Raw genomic sequence first — 21,289 nt, 5'->3', positions numbered from 1 at the left:
ACGAAGGAAACAGTAAGCAGGAAGCATTGACAAATCTTACACAAGGAAAGAGAGAAAGACAGAAGGAAATGTAGTACGTGAGGCACTCGAACGCCGCACTTTGTTTGCCCCCGTTTTCCCAATAGAGAAAGGGCTTCTGATTTTATTGCTTACCTCACACCTTCCATGTCAGGTTGAATTAATTTCGTAATACAGTAAAACCCCGATGATACGAATCTCGCGTGGTTACCAAAAATATTCGTATCATCCGAAATTCGTAGCACCAGAAAACATGGAAAATTAGTATGCGACAAAAGAAAGTTGGCATACGTTTTGATTCAGTGTCTCTCAGGGCCGCAGCGACGTCATGAACTGCTCTGAATGATTGCCAGTAAAGTTTTTAGACGTCAACGATCATACTTGTACTCGCAAATATAAGGTGCATGCGCGCGGGTGTAATTAATGAACCAGATGTGTTGTGGCCCGTGACCGCTAGTAGCCCCTCCCTAATCTTACTACGCTTTTCTGCATGACACCAGAGTACTGCGGAGAAAGTGACTTAGGAAGCGCTTTGCTCACGATAGGTAGCTGCCAAGCTCCTTCGACAAGACCGTCCGCTTCATCTCTTGGGGTCTTCGTAAACCTTTAATGGGACTTTATGACGGACCCGCAGCCCAAGTTTCAGTCTTGTTTCATAGGACGTCTGATTGCGGGGACATGGCTTGCATCGGCATGGCAGGCACGTGTTAACACAGTACAATGACGCTGCTGCCTCGAGCACAGGAGCACACGTCAACGCGTCGAAAAAAAAAGCGCAACGTCAACGTCATCTGTATATATACGCGAAGACGCCAGAGACCTCAAAGATTCGCGCGCACTATCTCGGAGGCAACGACGCACCGTTGATGGTTGCGCAGCCCGCACGCCCTCACGTGACTGCCGCGTCTTCCGCAACAGCGCGGGCAGCACCTGTTCGTACCTGTGCTCTAGCGTACGTGCGTATCAAACGTCGCGGGGTGCAAATCGGTTCGCGATAACCGTACTGCAATATATTTCAGGCTAATGGGCCTTGGCCGGGACCACAGAAAAATTCGTATCACGCCGAAATTCGTACGAGCCGTGATCGTATCACCGAGGTTTTTGTGTATTTCGGCTCAGGACCGGGGCATCGAAACCAGTGTTAAGCTCACGGTCTCACAAACAAGACAAGGCAGGTTCGCTGTTCTTCAGCTAAACGCCACCTGGCGTTTCTGTTGGCCAACTGCCTCGTAGTAAGCAAGAGCCCTTGTAGCAACGACCTTGCAGCGGGGCCTGCTTGTTAAAATCGTTAATTTCAAATAAGGTTTCATGTTTCATAAGGGAAATAGCCTTGTTGCACGTCATAGTCGACAGGAATTTCAAATTAAATGCATGATATGAGAATAAAGCTGTCGAACAAACTTGCACCACAATTAGTGCTCAAACAGAAGACCAAGTTTCGTCGCTCCTGTTCGTTTGGCTCCATTGGCGGTGCTCCGTCGGCTCCCTCATAATAGATCACGCATTGCTGTAAATCCTGACCCACTTTCCTCAATCAATAAAATTACACATCTTTCCCTACGGGCAACCATGGTGGGATGCGAAGGCATGGCGATGGGTATAGTGTACTAGAATAATGTCCTAGTGACGCGTCTGAGAAGGAGCGCGCGTGCCCGTTTGTGTAGACGCCACCAGGCGCCGCCACTGCGCCTTTTTCTGGTCGTCTGCTAGCGTAAATGCCGCAGACCGGCGGATTCATTGCAGTTCGGGACATCGCCTGCAGCAGTATCTATTCGCATTTTTTTATCATCCATTTGCACAAACCCACCATATGAGTAACTCTGCATGTTTTGCTTCTATTGCGCATTACCTAGCACAACATTTAAATCGCATGCTCATCGCAAACTACACAAAAGTGCTCAGCAACGTCTACGCTGCGTTGATATGCCAGAAGGCGTACGATGAAATAACGGCCTCGACGGACGCATATTGATGGTGGCAAACTTTTCGTGATTTATTCTCGGCTACAGAAACGCAGCTAAACAAGATTATTCCGGCGTTTCCTTACCTCATTTTACGTCCTGCAATGAGACGTACTACATGGAAGCATCCCACATGTAAGCGTCCGGAGAAAAAAAAGTCATCCACCATTTTTTTTGTTTCACAAGAACTACGACGTTGAACGTAGCGTCGCAGGGGACGCGCACGAGGCAAGCAGCTGCAAAGCGCGTCTGAACCGGCCCAAACCGGTGCGAACTGGCTCCGCGACAAAAAAAAAGCGCAGCAACGCCACCAGTGGCAACTACTGGCGTTTGCTTCAACCGGCCTATTGTCCCTGCCTCCTGGACGCGTCACTAGGAAATTATTCTAGTACACTATAGCGGTGGGTGCGCATCAAGTTTCCGTTCCTCTTATGTGACCTATGAGGCGGTGGTTGTCGAGGCCTTCGAATTATCGCTTGCCATGGAAGAAGGAAATAACTGAGGAGAGGCCTTCGCTCGCCCAGTTGCATTGCGAAAAGTGTGGCGGAAGTCACGTGCTTTTGCAATGGCTTCTGGGATACCTTGGTCACGCCGACGACGCCGTCGTCTCGCGCATGGATGGTCTCGCGTCGTCCGCGCCACCATCCATATGACCACGTTGTTGACATAGCCGGCTGGAGCAGCGAATGCGCATTTTAGGGGCGAAGCTCCTTATAGCGGCACCCGTTCGTCCCTCGTAGCGTAGTATGTAACCAGTCTTACGCTTTGACCTGCAAGGTGGTGCCGGTGGGAGATTTCTCCTGTGCGTTGTTGAACAATAAAAAAAATTCGCAGCGTGCGCGTTAACTAAAAGCCGAATTCTTCTGTCTCTCACTCCCCATTAGCAGCCATTGGCATGTTCCAGTAGGAAACGTTAGTAGAAGTAGAAGTGTAAGTGTTAGCTAAAAGCTGACTTCTGCTGTCTCCCATTCCCAGTAGCAGCCATTGTTTACCTCCAAGGTAGTGCCTGGTGAGATTTCTCCTGTGCGTGATTAAACAAGAAAAATTTTGTTCAAAACGCCGTTGATTGATGAAATAAACCAACGAAAGACGCCAGATGTTTTGTAAAAGCAAAACGAAAGAACGCCAGATGTTTCTAAAGCAAAACGAAAAGACGCCAGCTGCTTAACGAAAGACGCCAGATGTTTTCTAAGCAATGGTTTTCTAAACAATGAAAATTCACAGCGTACATGTAAAATTAAAGTGCGCTGCAAGTCGTCATAACTCATCGAACCTTTAGTATAAACGCGCCCGATCTCACGTCGGTGATGATGTACTGGGCAGAATTCACGGAAGATTCACGGTTTACCGATGAACCTCCGCAGTTTCGCCCACTCATCATCATTCACTCCGTGGATATGCTGTGATTTTTTTATGCAGTCGTTGCATTTCGCGGATGATGCAACGTGTTGGAGGCCTGCTGTGAGTGTTGGTCTTAACGCTTGAGTGTTAATTGATTTTGCTAGCCGTCGAAAGCGGTTGTTTTCAAAGCAGCTTCTCCGAAAATGGTTGGCGCCGCAGCTTCGCGGTTCGGCACTGTGCTATATTGCGTCCCTCAGCGCTAGAAGGTTAGAATTCCAAGACGAAAACGTCAGCTCCGACGGGTCTTAATGCGAGAGTCGGCGGTGGCCCGTTCCCGTCTACAAGAGTCACAATAAACGATTGGAAAACAGTTGCCCGGTGTGGTCACCGAAGCTTCCAGCGTCAAGAATTAAAGACGTGTCTGATCCAATAGTGTTTGAAGGCGATTTGAGAAGCTGTTTGAATTGTTCGCATCCTGTTTACGTTTGTGCTCGGGAAATTGATCTGCGGCAAAGTTTTCATCGATGTGGTCGCAGTCGACCGACCTGTGCTGCTACAGCTTGGCTCGAGTGCCATTCACGACATTCATGCGAACGTGTAATGACACACACGGTCAAAGGATAGAGCGGAGGCGCATCACCTTCCTGCGTAAGAAGATCAATTCAGATGTCACTGTTGCGTACCCCGAACTTACCGTTTCTGCAGAAAAAGCCGAGCTCTCCGCGGCGATTATCCTGCCGAGTTGCACCGTTGATTACCTGCATTCAGCTGATCAAACACGAAGTGCAAACATGGAAATTTATTGAAGATGTACAGTATGGGACGCAATGAGGCAGCGAGTGGCACCCAGGCACGCTACAAGCGAGCATCGCAGCACGTTTGTTCTTGAGAGGCACAAAAGTTTCAGTTTTCAGGCTCGTCTGCCAGTTGGCGGCGGCCCGGCGCGACCGAGCTCGACGCTCGCCCACCGCGGCGCCAGTTGCGCATGCCCAAGCGAGCCGAGGCGTGACCAACCTTGCGAGGAGGAGCTCTCTACCCTCCCCCACATACGGCGTCAAAAAATGTGACGTAACGGCCTCTCCTTAGTATTCCGTCCTCCATGCCGCTTGCCGACGCTGACGTTTACTTTCGGCTTCCCGAGCCTTTCTCTGCTCCGCGGCGGTGGCGCTGCCGCTGCAACTAGCGCTGACGCTGACGTTGTTCATGGCGTTTCGCACACCGTTGCAGAGAGAGAGAATGACGGAAGCGCAGCGAACGCGCGCTTTCGAGATTCGCTTGCCGGCGTTGCCGTTTACGTTCAGCTTCGCGAGCGTCCATAGCGCCGTTGCGAATGAGAGTGCGAAATGGAGCGAGCGCGCTCATTAAATACGAGCGCACAGCTGTGGCGGAGAGAGAGAAACAGGAGAGGGGAAACGAAGCGGAGGCAGCGCTTACGCCAACTCTTCCCACATCATTGCGCTCACACGAGGACAGGGGGCTGAGTTGGCCCACTCACAGTATTGGTGCGGACGCCGCAGAGCGGACACTGCCCCGAGCATAAGATGCCTTGGCATCTAAAAGGAAACGATGCAGTGCGGAATGGCTAGTGTGCTATTTAACTTCCCTGCTAAGCAGCACGTCTTACCGTAGCACATCTCCACGAACGAAATCTCCACAAAGAGAATGATGAGTGCGCGGAGCTAGGTCCTATGTTCCATAATGTCTACGTTGTAGTCGCCGACTAGTATAAAGAGTTTGTGCTTGCAGGAGTTAAAATTGTTCTGTCACAATTATGACTGATATTAGTGTAATGTTTAACCTTTGTTTGTATTTCACATATGTTACCTGAGTGTTGCCCGATATAATGTAAATTGAATGACATAAAGTGGCCTAGAGAGTCGCCGGCAAAGCTCGGTGCTAAGATCGACAATGTGTACGTTGAAGTCGCCGACAAGTATAAAGGGTTCTTGCTTGTAGCTGTTTTATATTGTTTTGTCACAATAATGATTGTTGTTCGTCTATTGTAAAGCTTTTTTTATTCACATACACGCATATGTTCCGACCATGGCAACGTTTTCTAAGCACCATGAGAGCGGACAGTGAGCGTCGACGAGAAAGCTAGGTCCTAAGGTCTATGATCTCTACGTTCAAATCGCCGACTAGTAAAAATTATTTGTGCTTCTAGGTGTTTTATATTGTTCTGTCAGAATTATGATTGATATTAGTCCATTGTTAAACCTTTTCAGGAGATTTTATACGGCGCTGTGCTGTGAGCAGGGACACCACACAACGGACATGCCTAGACCTTAAGGTGCTTCGCCCCTAAAATAAACGGTTGACACCCAGTCCTGTCTCGATAGCTTACCGAAAGAAAGCGTAAATGATCGCAATAAGCGAATAAATAATGCGAGAACCATTTAGCAGAGTGAGAAACATTTTATCCGTTGTGAAGCCGCGCGCCGCAATTGAAACGCCCACGGGTCGCGTGTTTAATACCCTTGGTATATTCCATTTCAGACTTAGCGCACAACATGACACAAGGGGTGAGTGAAAACCGTTAAAGACGCCCTGTCTTCGTCGGTGGCCTCGTGAAAAGGCCACCGACGGTAAACTTTTGTCACTCCCCATTCAGTCAAACCTTCTCTCCGCAGACGATCACGTGCCCTCCTTCCGTTTTCCCTTCTCACGAGGCTTCATTTTCACAACGCATTCGTACGCTTCCCATAAATTCATATTGTGCAAGCGTGTGTGTGTAACACCGTGGTCATCACACTAGTCTCCCTGGTCCCGTGACCTGTTTTAGCGAACTACGTCGGCGCATGGTTCACAAAGGCAGATTCGGTGTAAAGAAAGCGTTCTTAGTCACTACAGATATACAGCGTGTTTCTGCTGCTTGGAAATAGAAACGCGAGACGCGCTCTTCTGACCGGCCGCAGTCAAGATAGGTGCTACCTGTCGACGCCTTCACGTCCCCTGCCAAGACAGTGAGAGTCTGGTGAAAGTTCTTGCATCTTCGAAAGTCAAGCAACAACAATGGCGTCTCTGTATGCAATGACATTGAGGAAATGACATCTTGACTTTACGTAGGTTTTCAATTTGACCAATTCCTGCTTTGCCGTCCTTTTAAATAATAGCCTAGGTTTTCTATGGCTGGGCCTGACCAGAGATGGGTGCCCGCGTCGCATGCGACGGGGTGCTTCCCACGTCCACCCATCGATGACGCAACTGCCTCGGTCGCGCGCGAAGTGGTGGCGGCACAGTTAAACGGACAAGGGCAAGCTCTTGTAGTGCCGAAAGACATTCTAGCAGAGGCGGGTTTGGAAGGGACGAAAACCCGTCCTTTCCTGTGCATATCTATTGTACAATTAGCGTAATCCCAGACGCCCGTACATTTACACAAACATCACGAAAAATCACTACGGAAAGAGACGAGAACCACAGCTCCACTGTTTCTGCAGATTTTCATTCGATGAATTTGGAGCACAGACTTGCACCAGTGGCTGCCGCTCTGCTCTGTCAAGCCATGTGTATGTTCTCCCCCCTGTTTCTCTTTCTTTATTGTTTCTTTGATCTCCCCAATCCATTTTACGTGTACAGGGCAACACACCTGCTATTATAAACTTGTTAACATCCCTGCCTTTCCTCTCTCTCCTGCTTTCCTTCCTAGACTGGGTGGAAGTGTGGCAAGGCTTTTCGCTGCTCCTTATAAAACTGCTGTCTTTAATAAAACTGTTTCCTACGTTCCTTCGCAATTCATATTATTCATTTGCTTTCTAAGAAAACGTATACTTTGTCCGTAGTGCTGGTGTGCTCAGGGACTTGAACCACAGGCAGATGTGATGAGCAGTCCCATAGTCTAGAGGCTGACGAACCTTGGAGAACATGAAAGAGGCCAAGCTGATTGGCTCCGAAAACCACGTTCCGGGGACGGCCGCTACCTATAATTAAACTAAATGCTTACATTCGGAGGAAGGATTGCGCAATGCCAAAGAAAGAAAGAAAGAAAGAAAGAAGAAAGAAAGAAAGACACACAGAAAGACAGAAAGAAGAGCACAAGATCAGGTGCGCGTTCCCCAACCTTCGCTTACTTACAATTTCCCGATAGGGCAAGAGTTCCTGATTTTATTTTGGATCTCAAACCTTCCCTCTCGCCTTCAATTTGCAATCACTTCTAATTAAGGTTGTAAAATGTGTGCTAAGGCTCACAGAAAGAGCACAATTTGAGCGGGTCCGCAGCGCAATTTTTGCTGTTCTCCACATGAACCCCACCTGCCGTTTGTTTGCGCTAACTGCTCTGAGTAAGCAAAAGCTCACGGGCGGAAGCGGACAGCGTTTGCGGTGGTAGTCCCTTCATTGTAGCTGCGTCTGCCCGTAACAACCTAAAATTTTACTTATGGTTTTGTGTTTCCTACGAGAAATAGCTGCGTTCCTTGCAATAGTTTACAGTACTTACATAATTAGCGCATAATTTCAGCAAAAGATTACGTAAGACACTTGCGCCACAGCTACTGCTGAAAGTGAAGAGTAGGCAGTTTTCGCTGCTACTCATTTGGCTCATTTGGCTCCACCGTGGCTTTTCCCGTCGCGTTGAAGCGGTATACGGGACAGCTTACTGCTCTCCCACAGTAGAGCACGCAGTGCTGTAAATCGACCACCACTTTCCCCTTAAAAATGATTAGGGATACGCTTAATGAAAAACGTACCATTTAATTTTCTACACAAGAGGGGCGGCTTACCGCAGTGCCGCAATTGTTTACTTACACAGCGTTTGAAATGAAATAGCGTAAGCTTGGCATTGTGGTATATTCCATTTCAGCATCTAACGCACAAGACAAGGACAGAGTGACAACCGACGAAGACAGGCACGGTCTTCGTCGACTTTCACTCGGTCCTTCCCTTCTGTTATGCGTGTTGGATGCTGAAAACACACTGAATGGTTTGCCATTTTTTTTATACCTGGCGACAATTTTCTGTATCAGCACAGACAACTCTGCCGAGCCAGAGCGTACACTTTTACAAGCGAAAGCTGTTATGAGATCATTTCACCGGCCGTTTTTGGCGCCATAGTTGTCCGCCGCCGCCGCCGCCACCGCCGGCGTCCGTAACCAGTATCACTCGAAATAAGAAAAAAAAAACACGAAATAAGAAAAAAATTCCAGGATGGAACGAGGTTCGAACCTGGGCCCTCTGCGTGGCAACCCAGTAATCAACCTCTGAGCCATGCCGGTGCTTGGAACTGCTTTGCAAAAAGGTCACCTACAGGCTTCATGTCGGGAACCTCACTAGCATATGCAATATAGCGTGGTTGAAGAGTAAAATAAGCACCAAGCGTCGCACAACGCGAATTCTGTAACCAGGCGTCACACAATGCGAATTGCGCAACGAGTAGGTGGTTGAATGCTTCCAACCCATTACAAAGGGCTCTGCCATAATTTTTCATCGTCATCAGGCACAGCATCAACAAAGTGCGCATAATGCCTTACATGCGTTTAGCAGGTACCAATGCTCTCCGTAGAATGACGAAAAATGGCACAGTGCCTGCTGCCCTACTTTTCAAAAATTACGATTTATGGCGTAGTGGGTTCCTCGCAAGTGCACTTGTATTGGTTGCCAAGGAAGCCCATAAGCGCATGATCCACTTCCTCGGGGTCTCAGTAAAATTACAATGATTTATAGCGTAGTGGGTTCCTCGCAAGTGAACTTGTATTGGTTGCCAAGGAAGCGCATAAGCGCATGATCCATTTCCTCGGGAGTCTCAGTAAAGTTCTTCGCCCCCCCCCCCCCGTCTCTCTCCCACGTCAACGTATGGTATACAGCATGACGGGAGAAGGAAATAGCGACCGGTCGTCACCCAATGCAAATTACATAACTGGTGGGCCGTTTAAAGCTTCCAACCCATTACAAAGGGCTGAGCCATAATTCTTCATCGTCATCAGTCGTCGCGTCAACAAAGTGCACATAATGCCTTACAGACGTGTAGCTGGTGCCTCGCTTCTCCACAGAATGACGAATAATGGCTTAGTAGGTGCTTGCCAACTTCACAAAAATTGTGATTTATGGCGTAGTGGGTACCTTTCTAGTGTACTTGTATTGTAGCCCCAAGAGAGCTTACAACGGGCTCTAGAAACGCCGCTCTTCCAGCTTTCGCTGTGGCTGTGCTGCGGTTTCAGCGCAGGCCTGGCGTTTTTTCACTACGCTGCTGCATGTAGCCATCGAAAGTAATTCTTTCTAGATCACGTAGCGTATAGGAAAACCTAATAGCTATTTCTTTCCTCTTTATGTTGAATATATTGTGTTTGCATTGCGAGAAAGTTTATTCCATGAGGTGTTCTCGTCTCGTTGCTGTTTCTGGTTTTTTGGCGTCGATTTCGCGTTCGATCACAAGAGCACCCAGACGCAGGCGGCTAGAGCGATAGATATGTAGATCGAAACGCTCACAGTACCTTCGCATTTAAAACAAACACACAGATGCGTTCCAAAGCATTTCGTTGTCCGCATACGATAACGTGGAAAGGCATTGTATTTTGCGCAATTGAGGCCACCAGTTCAAATGGATCTCTCTTATTGCGATAGCCACATTGAGGCCGGCCACCTGGTAACTTTCAGCAAGACCACCAGCTTGAGGGCAAAAGTGCGATCGCCTACATTACATGACAGAAATGACGCATTTCGTAAAGTAATTTGCGTATATGGACGGTATTTCCGGTTCCTCACTGTCGCTGATACAAACACGTCGAAGATCGCGTAGTCGAAGAACGTCGAAGAACGCCTCCCACCATGACGCACCTGCGTCATGGTGGGAGGCGTTACTATCAGAGCGATGAGAGCGCTTCACCATGACACAATTACCAGCATGCTTCGACTGTGCATCACGTACTCATTTTTTTTTCAAAATATAGGAGGCGGTAGCTTGCGACGGACGCGTTGATATCGATTTCTCTGTGCAAAAAAATAAACAGAAAGAAAAAAGGAGGGGGGGTGCGGTGCACCTACGCACTTGCGCTGCGAAGAATGAGGAAACAGCCCAGGCAGCACGCCGGCGTTGGTCCAATCTCGGTCCAACGTTGTCAAACATCGGCACCGACATTGGGCTGACGTCGGCATTTCGGTCAAGTGCAACTTCTTCCGGCGTCGGGCCGGTGTTCATGCCGGCGTTGGGCCGACGTCCTCCCGTTGTTTTTGCCGATATGCAGCCAACACCGGGCCGCTGTCGATATGCCGGTAATGGGCCGTCGTATCGCCAACGTAGTTGCCGATGTGTGTCCAGCATCAGGCCGTTCCAGGACCATGTTACAGCCAATAAAATGCCAGCATTAAGCCGATGTTCGCAGCACGACGAATATTGGCTACCAGTGGCTTGCCGATATGAAACCATTATTAATATGGACCTTTTGCTACTGGCATTCTTTTGCTAGTAGGCTACAATACGCATCGAGAACTTGGCCTGGTAGCTCAGCAGCCCCGTACAAGCTCTGCGGTGCAATTTACTTGAAGGCGACAGACTATTGCATGCCCCAGTGTCTAAACGCACTGCACCATGCTTCTAAATCGTCTACTCATGCCTTTTTTGCTTGCATTACCCTTCCCCTCCCCACACGTAGGGCATCAAATTGCACGAAGTTCAGTTCACCTGCCAGCTTTCCTCCACGTATTCATTCTCTGTCTTGCTGGCAAGTGCCCCCTATGTTGTTCCATCAAATAGCTAAAAAAGCATTGACTAAAATAACTGCTGGATGCAGATATCCTGCACACAAGCAATTTATAAATGAGAATGCTAGAAGACATTTTAGAAAACTTTATTTATAAAAGTACAAGCCAGACCATTTATTTTCCAGTGCAGTTTTTCAAGTTACTGTAGTTAATTACAATATTAATGAGAACTAACAGACAATAACGCCAAGGAAAGTACAGGGGGTGTTATCTGTAGTATTTAGAATGTAAATGTGAAGAAAGTAAAGTGGACGAAAAGATGACTTGCCGCCGGCAGGGACCGAACCTGCGACCTTCGAATAACGCGTCCGATGCTCTACCACTGAGCTACGGCGGCGGTCATCCTCCCGTCCACTTTCTGGGGTATATATGTTGATTAAACCTAGGAGTGTTAGTCAGCGCCAATCGCAGCCATGGCGGCGAGTGTGGAACACTCTTTTTTTGCCTCTTGGCGTCACGTAGCACGTGATCTTTTTACGAGTTAATTAAGCAACACAGCCAAAAGTAGGGGAGCCCAGCAAGGCTCCATGGGCATAGGGCTGGCCAGGGCTGCAGGGACAGGGTGCTGATGACTACTGGCTGGCCGGAACCTCACAGGCAGCAGCAGGGGATGAGGTAATGATGGTGGGCTGGCCAGGGTCCTGAAATCAGTGACTGGGCTGCTACACTATGAATGCGTCTGTGAATTGCCTCTCCATGCCTCCATTCAGGTCAACAGACTTTGGCAGCCACTTTTTGATGGAGTGAGGTGCTTCTGGCAGATTTTTTTCCTTTTTCACAGACACCTGCATACAAGAATAGAAATAAAGACCATAAAATAAGTATTAAGCACTGCTGTAGAACACACATGCAAGATAAGACAACGAAAAACGACGACAGCAGAAGTTGTATTGCACTATCAAGAACAAATGCCACATGTCCATTTAAAAAGAAATGAACAGCTACTTCAACAGTCCTTGTTAAAATAAAATCTGCCACGGCACAAAATAATTGGCAGTAGGTTTCAATTAAAGTGCGTTGAAACAAGCTTGCGTGATTAATTTACAAGTGGACACAAGGGCTTCATGATTTGGAAACGTGCCTTACGGTGTTGCAAGCCTGATGAACAACCCTGTAGCTATTGCTCATGGCTCTATACATTTACACAAAGGACAACAGAATGCACACAAGTGCACGAACTTTCAACTCTGCGTTATTCACTGGCACACATCAATACACAACAGGATGACTGATCAGCAAATACAAGAACACGAGATGAAAGAATCAATGCAAACTACATTTTTGCATTGACACTTGTGGCTCGATGCAAGGCTCCTCTATGAATCTTATGTAGTATCTCCCAATGCCGTGGAAGGTGTGCTGCCGCAGTTTCCCCAAGTCATTCCTTTTGCATTAAATAAACCTCCGAAATTTTACGTGCTTTTTGAGACCTGCATCGATCCAAGACCTTGGTTTCGTTGAGAGGCTTGCAGCTGCATCGTGTGCAGTGTGATCACAAGCATCCTGGCAACTGGCGGATTCCTTTCACTTATGTATGCTCTGTTTACCCTTGAAGAGTCAATGCCGTAGATGTACAGCAGCACCAACAAGTCCCAAATGATCACTGCCGTACATGTATGGTGCTGTGTGTGCTTGAAAAACATGCCACTTCAATATTGCTTTTGCCAAGCAAGTGCTGTCAACTTATGGAGAAGCAGGATTTTTTTTTTGTCGCAATGTTTACCTTTCGTTTCTACTCCAAGGTCTAGTTAGGCCGCCACATCGGCTAATGCTTGCGCATGTGCACAGTGACAAGTTTGGTTTTGTCTCGCAGGCAGTTTCTGTTTGTTGCGCTAGCAAAAGCTCATGTCTAATCAGACTTGTAACCAAATCACCTGACCTAGCTTGTTTAGTGCTTACAGGGATGAGATTTCAGACATTCACAGGTGAACTGCAAAACAATGCCGTTGCACACAAATGCTACCATGCCTGCATGTTTGGTGTCTTGGAGTGCACATTTTTATTAGCCTATGAAACATATTTATTCCGATAAACAAGTTTTCATTAATAGCATAGGTTTCTTAATTTTATTGCTCCTGAATAAGCAATGTACCAGTACCCAGTCATGGGCACGTTAGCAGTAAAAAGTAAGTGTTACAGCTACAGCTAGCTAAACCAAAAAAGTAACTCTGTAACAGTTACAGTTTTGAAAGGCAACCTGTTACACTTACAGTTACTGCAAAAAAGTAACGTTGTTACTTTTCTGTTACTGTATAAAATAATAGATCAGAAATCAAATGATAGAATTTATTTAATAACGTATGAAGGCATGCGCGTAGTCAAAATTGCACGTGGTAAAAACGTAGACAACGGAAACCTAATTGGGCCTCACACAAGCAATCATTTGCCTCATCTTGAAGTGGAAAACGTAGTGGAACGACGGCAGTAAGAAGCGCATGCGAAGTGCAACGGGGAGTGCATCACTAGTGGAGACAACATGCATTGTGTCTGTTCCGTATGTTTAAGATGTGGCAGACTCTGTTCGGAGAGCTTCGCGTCCACTGGGCATACAAACTGTTCTTAAGCCCCGTTAGTACGAGGGTGGTCTGAAAAGTTCTCGGCCTGATGTAGAAAAAAGCGTTTTGGACCTTCAAAATTATTTTTATTTTTCAACATAGTCTCCTCTCAACTCTACACACTTGGTCCATCGATATTCCAGAGCCAGGATTCCGTCCTTAAAATGACTCTGTGGAAGTCCTGAAAAGTACTCATCCGCAGCAGCAATCGCTTCTTCATTTGATGAAAAACGTTGCCCACCAAGAAAGATTTTGAGTTTTGGGAACAGGTGGTAGTCCGACGGGGCTAAGTCAGGAGAATAGGGTGGGTGCTCCAACAATTCGTACTTCAAATCGTGAAATTTAGCCATTGCAAGATGTCCTTTGTGCACCGGTGCATTGTCCTGATGAAAGATGATTTTCTTCTTTTGCAAACCTGGTCTTTCCTCACGAATTTTCTGATTCAATTGAGTCAAAAAGTCAGAATAATACTCCCCAGTTATGGTTTTAGCCTTTTCAATATAATCCACAAGCAGAATGCCTTTAGCGTCCAAAAAAACAGAGGCCATCACCTTTCCTGCAGAGGGAACTGACTTGGCTTTCTTTGGTGCAGAGGACCCGGCTTCAGTCCACTGCTTTGGTTGTTGTTTCGATTCCGGTGTGTAATGGTGAATCCAAGTTTCATCCATTGTTATAAATCTGCGCAAAAAGTCCGCTGGATTTTTGTTATACAGCTCCAAAGCACGCTGTGACATCGTCATGCGGTTGCGTTTTTGCTCAGGAGTAAGGATGCGCGGCACCCATCTTGCACAGAGCTTGTTCATGTGTAATTCGTTATGCAAAATGTGACATACACGTTCCACTGAGATGTCAACAGCCTCGGCAATTTCACGCAACTTCACTCTCCTGTCTTCCAAAACCATATCGTGCACGCGGTCAATCAATTCAGGAGTTGTTGCACTTTTTGGGCGCCCTTCCCGCGGGTCATCTTCAATGCTCTCTCTCCCCCGCTTAAACTCAGCAGCCCATTTCTTGACTGTGGAGTATGAAGGTGAATCTTGCTTGTAAACTTTAACAAACCTTTGGTGAATTTCATTCGGAGATAAACCTTCTTTTACAAAGAACTTTATCACCGCACGGTACTCAAGCTTCTCCATGCCTTCCGGTGCTTCACACTACACCCACTGTGATCGACTGTCAAAGCCAAACTGCTAATCGGCACTAGATGGCGTTTCATCTGAGACTTGCAGAGACTTGTATGAACATGCACGTGAGTGCTACAAGTTCTCGCTCGCGTGATTCTTATTGAGGCCGAGAACTTTTCAGACCACCCTCGTATACCTTAGGACATGTGTTCGCGAAATCCAAACACCACCCACCTGCGGACGATCATGGGGATGTCATCCAAAAGCACGATGCGGGGATTCCGACACATCGGCGAAACATGCAGGAAAGGATTAACGAGGCCTAAAGAACACAAACGGAATGTTGCTAAAGCAACCCATTCAGTGCGTTTAAGATGGAGCTTGTTGAACACTGCTGGATGACAGGGCATAGCTTTGACCTAAACAATGCGACGATGCTGGTTTGTGAACGAAGGTGGGGGGAAAGAACTTCTGGAATCGTGGTTCATTCGCCGTTGCGCATCGGCTTGCAAAAACAACTGCGGCCCCCCCACTGGACATTTACAAGGACATGCGTGACTAGTGGAGTGGTTGACCTCGGCTCAATATTTTTTTTTTGTTGTTGCCAGTGTATACTGAGGATGCCACCTGCATAGGAGGTGAAAGGTCTGTCATTTTTTTAATAATTGCTGTGTTAAGTCGGAGTAAACATTCTACAATCAGTTCCAAAGAAGTTTTTAAAAATCGCTTCGCTAGTTCATGGTATTTCTGGCTCTTAGCCGTTTGGCGTTCAGCTGCTTTCTAGCCACCTGTCAAACACGATTAGCTCAGAGCCTCAGACGAAGGAGACTAAACTAGGCGTCCTAATGCTTCACCTGTGCACCAAGAACAGAGCTAGATGCTCAAGTGACAAAGGCGATATATATGCGGAAAAAAAATGGACGTCAGTTTAGCAGCTGTTCAGTTGCAACATGATTTACATGTTGCGTTAATGACTGACCTCTGACCTCGGTCTTCTACAGGGAAGATAATTCTCCTAGTTACCCCCTCTCCTGAACTGCGAAGGGCGCCCTATTCAGGAAAATTGAGAGGTGGAAAGGATATGGTAAAGAAGAAAGTTAGAAAAAGCGAAAGGCCTTTAACAAGTGTTGCTGTTGAATAATTTTTCATAAAGACAGAAGTAACTGTAACGGGAAATACCGTTACAGTTACAACTTCCTCTAACTTAAAAGTAACTAGTTACAGTTACAAGTTACTGAAAAAAGTAACTAGTTAGCAGTAATGCATTACTAGTAACTATTTACTGTCCAAGACTGCCTGTTCCTATGGAAAATATTGCCACTTTATAGTCACTCTAAAGAAAAACTTGAGTAATTTTTATTTAAGTCACCCTAAATATTTGCAATACACAATAAAAAATGTCAATCATCAATGACCACATTTGGGAAAAATGTTCGAGCCTCACAAGGTCACAAACAATTAAGTAGATCAGCCTGCCTCCCTAGGAGCAACTTTCTATGCATGAAAGGGTATTCTAGACAATGTGGCAGGCACATTTCAAATATATATCTGCATGCTTTATTACAGACAACAAAACGGAATCGGGCTAGTTGGTCTTGATTCATAATGTATGGAATTGCACAGCGTGGAATACGGGACGAAACACTTGAAGAAGCACACACGGACAGCGCTGACTCTCAATTAAGGTTTATTGCACACGACACATGCGCATAAAAAATTACTGATGAGCAAAAGAAAGGAAAAACAAGAAGAACCTCAATCTGTTTACCGTCTGTGCATGGCTTTCAGGAATTGAACTTCTTTATCACTTAAGGTGATAGAAGGCTGGCTGATACACTGCTCCCTATATTTGTTAATGTGGTACGCCTCTAGGATAAGTCTTTTGTTCATGTTACTGTGCCTGTCTATCACTTCCGTCTTGTTGAACAGTGCCTTGCATTGATGCTGTGTGCAATGAGCTACCAAGTTTGATAATCGGTCATTCTTTTCGCATTTCCTCTGGTGCTCCCGTAATCTAACATTTGCGCAGCTACCAGTCTGACCGATATAACTACTGCCGCATAACAGAGGGATCTTGTATACTACTTCTGTAGCACACGGAATGAAGGTGCTTCTGTGTTTCACACCGCATTCACCTTTCTTTTTGATTTTGCCTTCTGCCCTGCTCTTAACATGCGCGCAAATGCTGCCCAACTTCTTGGGAGCCGTAAAAACCAATAATAATATCTGGGGGTTAACGTCCCAAAACCACCATATGATTATGAGAGACGCCGTAGTGGAGGGCTCCGGAAATTTCGACCACCTGGGGTTCTTTAACGTGCACCTAAATCTAAGTACACGGGCCTCAAACATTTTCGCCTCCATCGAAAATGCAGCCGCCACGGCCGGGATTCGATCCCGCGACCTTCGGGTCAGCAGTCGAGCGCCATAACCACTAGACCACCGTGGCGGGGCGCCGTAAAAACCACCTTCACATCATATCTGGATGCTACATTCTTAAGGTTATGCACCATCTTGTGAACGTAGGGCAGTGGGGCGATGCGGCTTTCATTATCTTTCCCTCGGTCCTCGCGTTTAATGGATTGTTTGCTGAGGGCAGCGCGACCCGGACTGAGGACTGAGAGACACGTACACAAACAAGCGCTGTTTGATCCATCTCGCCACCTTCTCACAGGATCTAGTGACCAAATAATCCAGAAACCCTGCTTTTTGCAACCTCTGGATCTCAGCATGAACACTGCTCTGCACCGTGTGTACACATGACTTGGACACCCGGCTGCCTGTACCAAAGATGCCGCCAACCCATCTTTAATCACTTTGGAATGAGGTGATGTGTAAGTCAATGGGGGTTTTTGCGACCTGGGCACGTACTGCCAGCACACATGCTCCGGGTAAAAAGTTAGCCTTAGCTCTAAAAACCTAAGGATTAATTCCTGTGGCAGTTCTGTCGTAAAGTTAAGTCCACTTCCGCTCTCAGTGTTGACAGGATGACTCAGGACAGATCAGATGGTTTGACGGTCAAAGTATTTCGGTACATTGACGATTATCTAGTCCTTTGTGAAGGGAACGATGTCAACAAAAGGATGGGAGATATTCTCAAGATATTTAAAGAGAGTGAAAGTGGACTTAACTTTACAAGAGAACTGCCACAGGAATCAATCCTTCAGTTTTTAGACCTAAGGCTAACTTTTTACCCGGAGCATGTGTGCTGGCATTACGTGCCCAGGTCGCAAAAACCTCTATTGCCTTACAGATCAGCTCATTCCAAAGTGATTAAAGATGGGTTGGCTGCATCTTTGGTACGGGTGGCCGTGTCCAAGTCATGTGTACACACGGTGCAGTGCAGTGTTCGTGCAGAGATCCAGATGTTGCAAAAAGTAGGGTTTCTGGATTATTTGGTCACTAGATCCTGTGAGATGGTGGCGAGATGGACCAAACAATCCAGTAAACGCGAGGACCGAGGGAAAGATAATGAAAGCCCCCATCACCCCGCTTGCCCTACGTTCACAAGATGGTGCATAACCTTAAGAATGTAGCATCCAGATATGATGTGAAGGTGGTTTTTACGGCTCTCAAGAAAGCTGGGCAGCATTGCAATGCGTGTTAAGTGCAGGGCAGAAGGCAAAACCAAAAAGAAGGTGAACGTGGTGTGAACACAGAAGCACCTTCATTCCGTGTGCTACAGAAGCAGTATACAAGATCCCTCTGGTCAGCGGCAGTAGTTATATCGGTCAGACTGGTAGGTGCACAAATGTTAGATTACGGGAGCACCAGAGGAAATGCGAAAAGAATGACCGATTATCAAACTTGGTAGCTCATTGCACACAGCATCAACGCAAGCCCACTGTTCAACCGGACGGAAGTGATAGATAGGCACAGTAACATCAACAAAAGACTTATCCTAGAGACGTACCACATTAACAAATATAGGGGAGCAGTGTATCAGCCAGCCCTTCTATCACCTTAAAGGGACACTAAAGGCAAATATTAAGTCGACGTTGATGGTTGAAATAGCGGTCCAGAAACCTCGCAGTGCTACTTTTATGCCAAGGAAGTGCTTATTTTGAAATAAAATCACGTTTTAGTGGTCTGCATCGCGTTAGCGCACTTGAAACCACTCGCCTGAAATCAGTCTTTTACGTGTCACTGCTGCCGTGGCCAACGCTGCTCACCTTTACTGCGCGGGCGGCGTGCACTGGCCGCGTGCGCACCATTCCGGGCATCCGGCAACATCACATGCATGCGGCATTTTGTCGAATTTTCTGTCAGAGCGACTTTCACGAGCGCGCAAAACACACGCGGCAGTATGTGATACCGAAACTACCACTGAGACGTGACCGCGTGAGCGAAGCAGGGCACCAGGCGAAGCGCAGTTCGGCGAAAACGGAACCGTTGAACCACGCGCGCCGTTCCCCATGGCAACGCCAAAGAGGTTCTTTTTTCCATGGATCAAACAGAAAGGAACACAGCATTTTAATATGTCTCTTGATGCACGGAAGGTTCTTTTTTATTGCTGCTAGTTTTATTACTAGTGATTATTGTAGGCAGGCTCTATACGTCATCGGATCATTCTGAAATGTGCCGCTCGTGGCACTCATCGTGTGATACATTTAGCTTAATTTCTCGGTAAGTAGGGCACTGCTGTTGATAATACTGCCGTTTTAGACGTTGTTCATACATTGAGCTTTCACGCTCACATAATTGTATTGCCTTTAGTGTCCCTTTAAGTGATTAAGAAGTTCAATTCCTGAAAGCCACGCACAAACGGTACACAGATTGAGGTTCTTCTTTTTGTTTCCTTTCTTTTGCTCATCAGCAATTTTTCTGTGCATGTGTCATGTGCAATAACCCTCGGATGAGAGTCAGCAACTGTCCGTGTGTGCTTCTTCAAGTGTTTCGTCCCCGTATCCACGCTGTGCAATTCATACATTATGCATGCTTTACACACATTTTTCTTTTTCTTGCGTATTTATCTTCGTTCTTGTCTGCACAATCCTTTCAAACTCTCAAGGACTTAAAAACACCACTTTTGCTCCACGCCTTTCATTATCATTTTGAGTGTCATGAGATTTTATGCACATAACGTATAGCAGTTACCTTCGTTTATGTTCACCATCCTCTGTACTGCTTTTTTTTTACGTTACCTAACTTGAAACTTTTTCAGCCACGAGCATTACAAGTGACAGTTGTTCCCACTGCCCTTAAGCTTCGTGACTTGCCACTACGTCTACATTAGATTCCTAAAGCGACTAGACTTTCTGAGGGCTTGGTTTGTTATTGAGCGGAAATTGTTCTTTTTATGCTCTTAAATGCACTGAATCGCATGGGAGGGAAAACTTGTTTTCCTCCTCTTTTTACGCTCCCAACTGTTAGCTGCTCTGCGCATAAACTCGATGTCTGAAAATGGAGGCTATCTTCATCTGGCATTTCAACCGTAAACTCCAGCCCTTGGTGTGTACGTGTGAACATTAGACATTTTCGTTTTAGTCTTTTCTACAAAACAGTGATAAAAAAATTAAAATTAACGTAGGGAAACATTTAACTTCTCCAAGCTAGTAGCTCATGCAGCTGCAGAAAAGAAAATGAAGAAGAAAAACCTGTCAGAAAAGCAAGCAGTCAGCGTGTAGCTGCCTAGGCCACATTTTGGTTTGAGCCCAAATTTTAAGAGGTGGATCGGCTTTTTGTAAAGAGAGTTTGGGCATATCGTGGTTTACGAGGCACATCGACCCAAACAGCACCTAAGCAGTAGCTTATGCTTCAAGTGAGCACGGACATCGTTTTCATCAAACGAAGTGCACGCTACGGTGTGCTGATGTTCATATCACAAAGAGCATTCGTTGATGCATTCTTGCTGGGACGAGGACACTTGACTATAGCTTGCCGAGTCATAGGAGTACATATGTAAAGTTTATTACACTGCTATAAAAAAGCCTACAATGCCACCCCCGAGTAACAAGACAAACACCGCCACCACAGCTGCTCATGTAATACTTTTACGTACAAGCTGTACCGTGTGGCTGCTCACTAGAGTAACCTGCAGAACATTTGTCAGTGCTTGTCTGGTACATTAAAATCGCCACTATCATAAATCGTGCATCTTTCTGTTCTCTAACCCAAGCAAAGTGCCTTGAAAATTAACCCGCGGAGGTAGCCTGGCACATGAGGCATCGCGCAGCTAAGCTCGAGGGGTGCGGGTTCAATTCCCGGCCACAGTGGTCGCATTGTCGATAGGGTGCATGTTAAGGTTAGTGCACTTAAAGACTCCCAGATGGTCGAAATGAATCGTGAGTGTCCCCTATGATATGACTCATATGTATCGTGGTTTTGGGCAAGTCACACTTCAGTGACCATTACTGTGCTATAAAATTTTCAATATCTATTATCACCCGTTCTTTGGTTTCACCCCTGTGGCACATGCCCGCACACGAAAGGTGTCGGGGCTACGTGCCACACGCGATGGGGGAAGGGTTTCATAACGTATGGACAGGCATGTCATGTTATTCATGTCGTGATCTATCACATTCATCAGGCACTTATGCCCTCCTCCTATGCCAATTTTCGTATCTACTACTTTAGGCACATGACCACAACAGCACGGAAG

The sequence above is a fragment of the Rhipicephalus sanguineus genome, chromosome 9, assembly GCF_013339695.2.
Source record: "Rhipicephalus sanguineus isolate Rsan-2018 chromosome 9, BIME_Rsan_1.4, whole genome shotgun sequence".
NCBI classification, from domain to species: domain Eukaryota; kingdom Metazoa; phylum Arthropoda; class Arachnida; order Ixodida; family Ixodidae; genus Rhipicephalus; species Rhipicephalus sanguineus.
The sequence above is the reverse complement of the archived record's forward strand: the minus strand, read 5'-3'. Positions refer to the sequence as shown.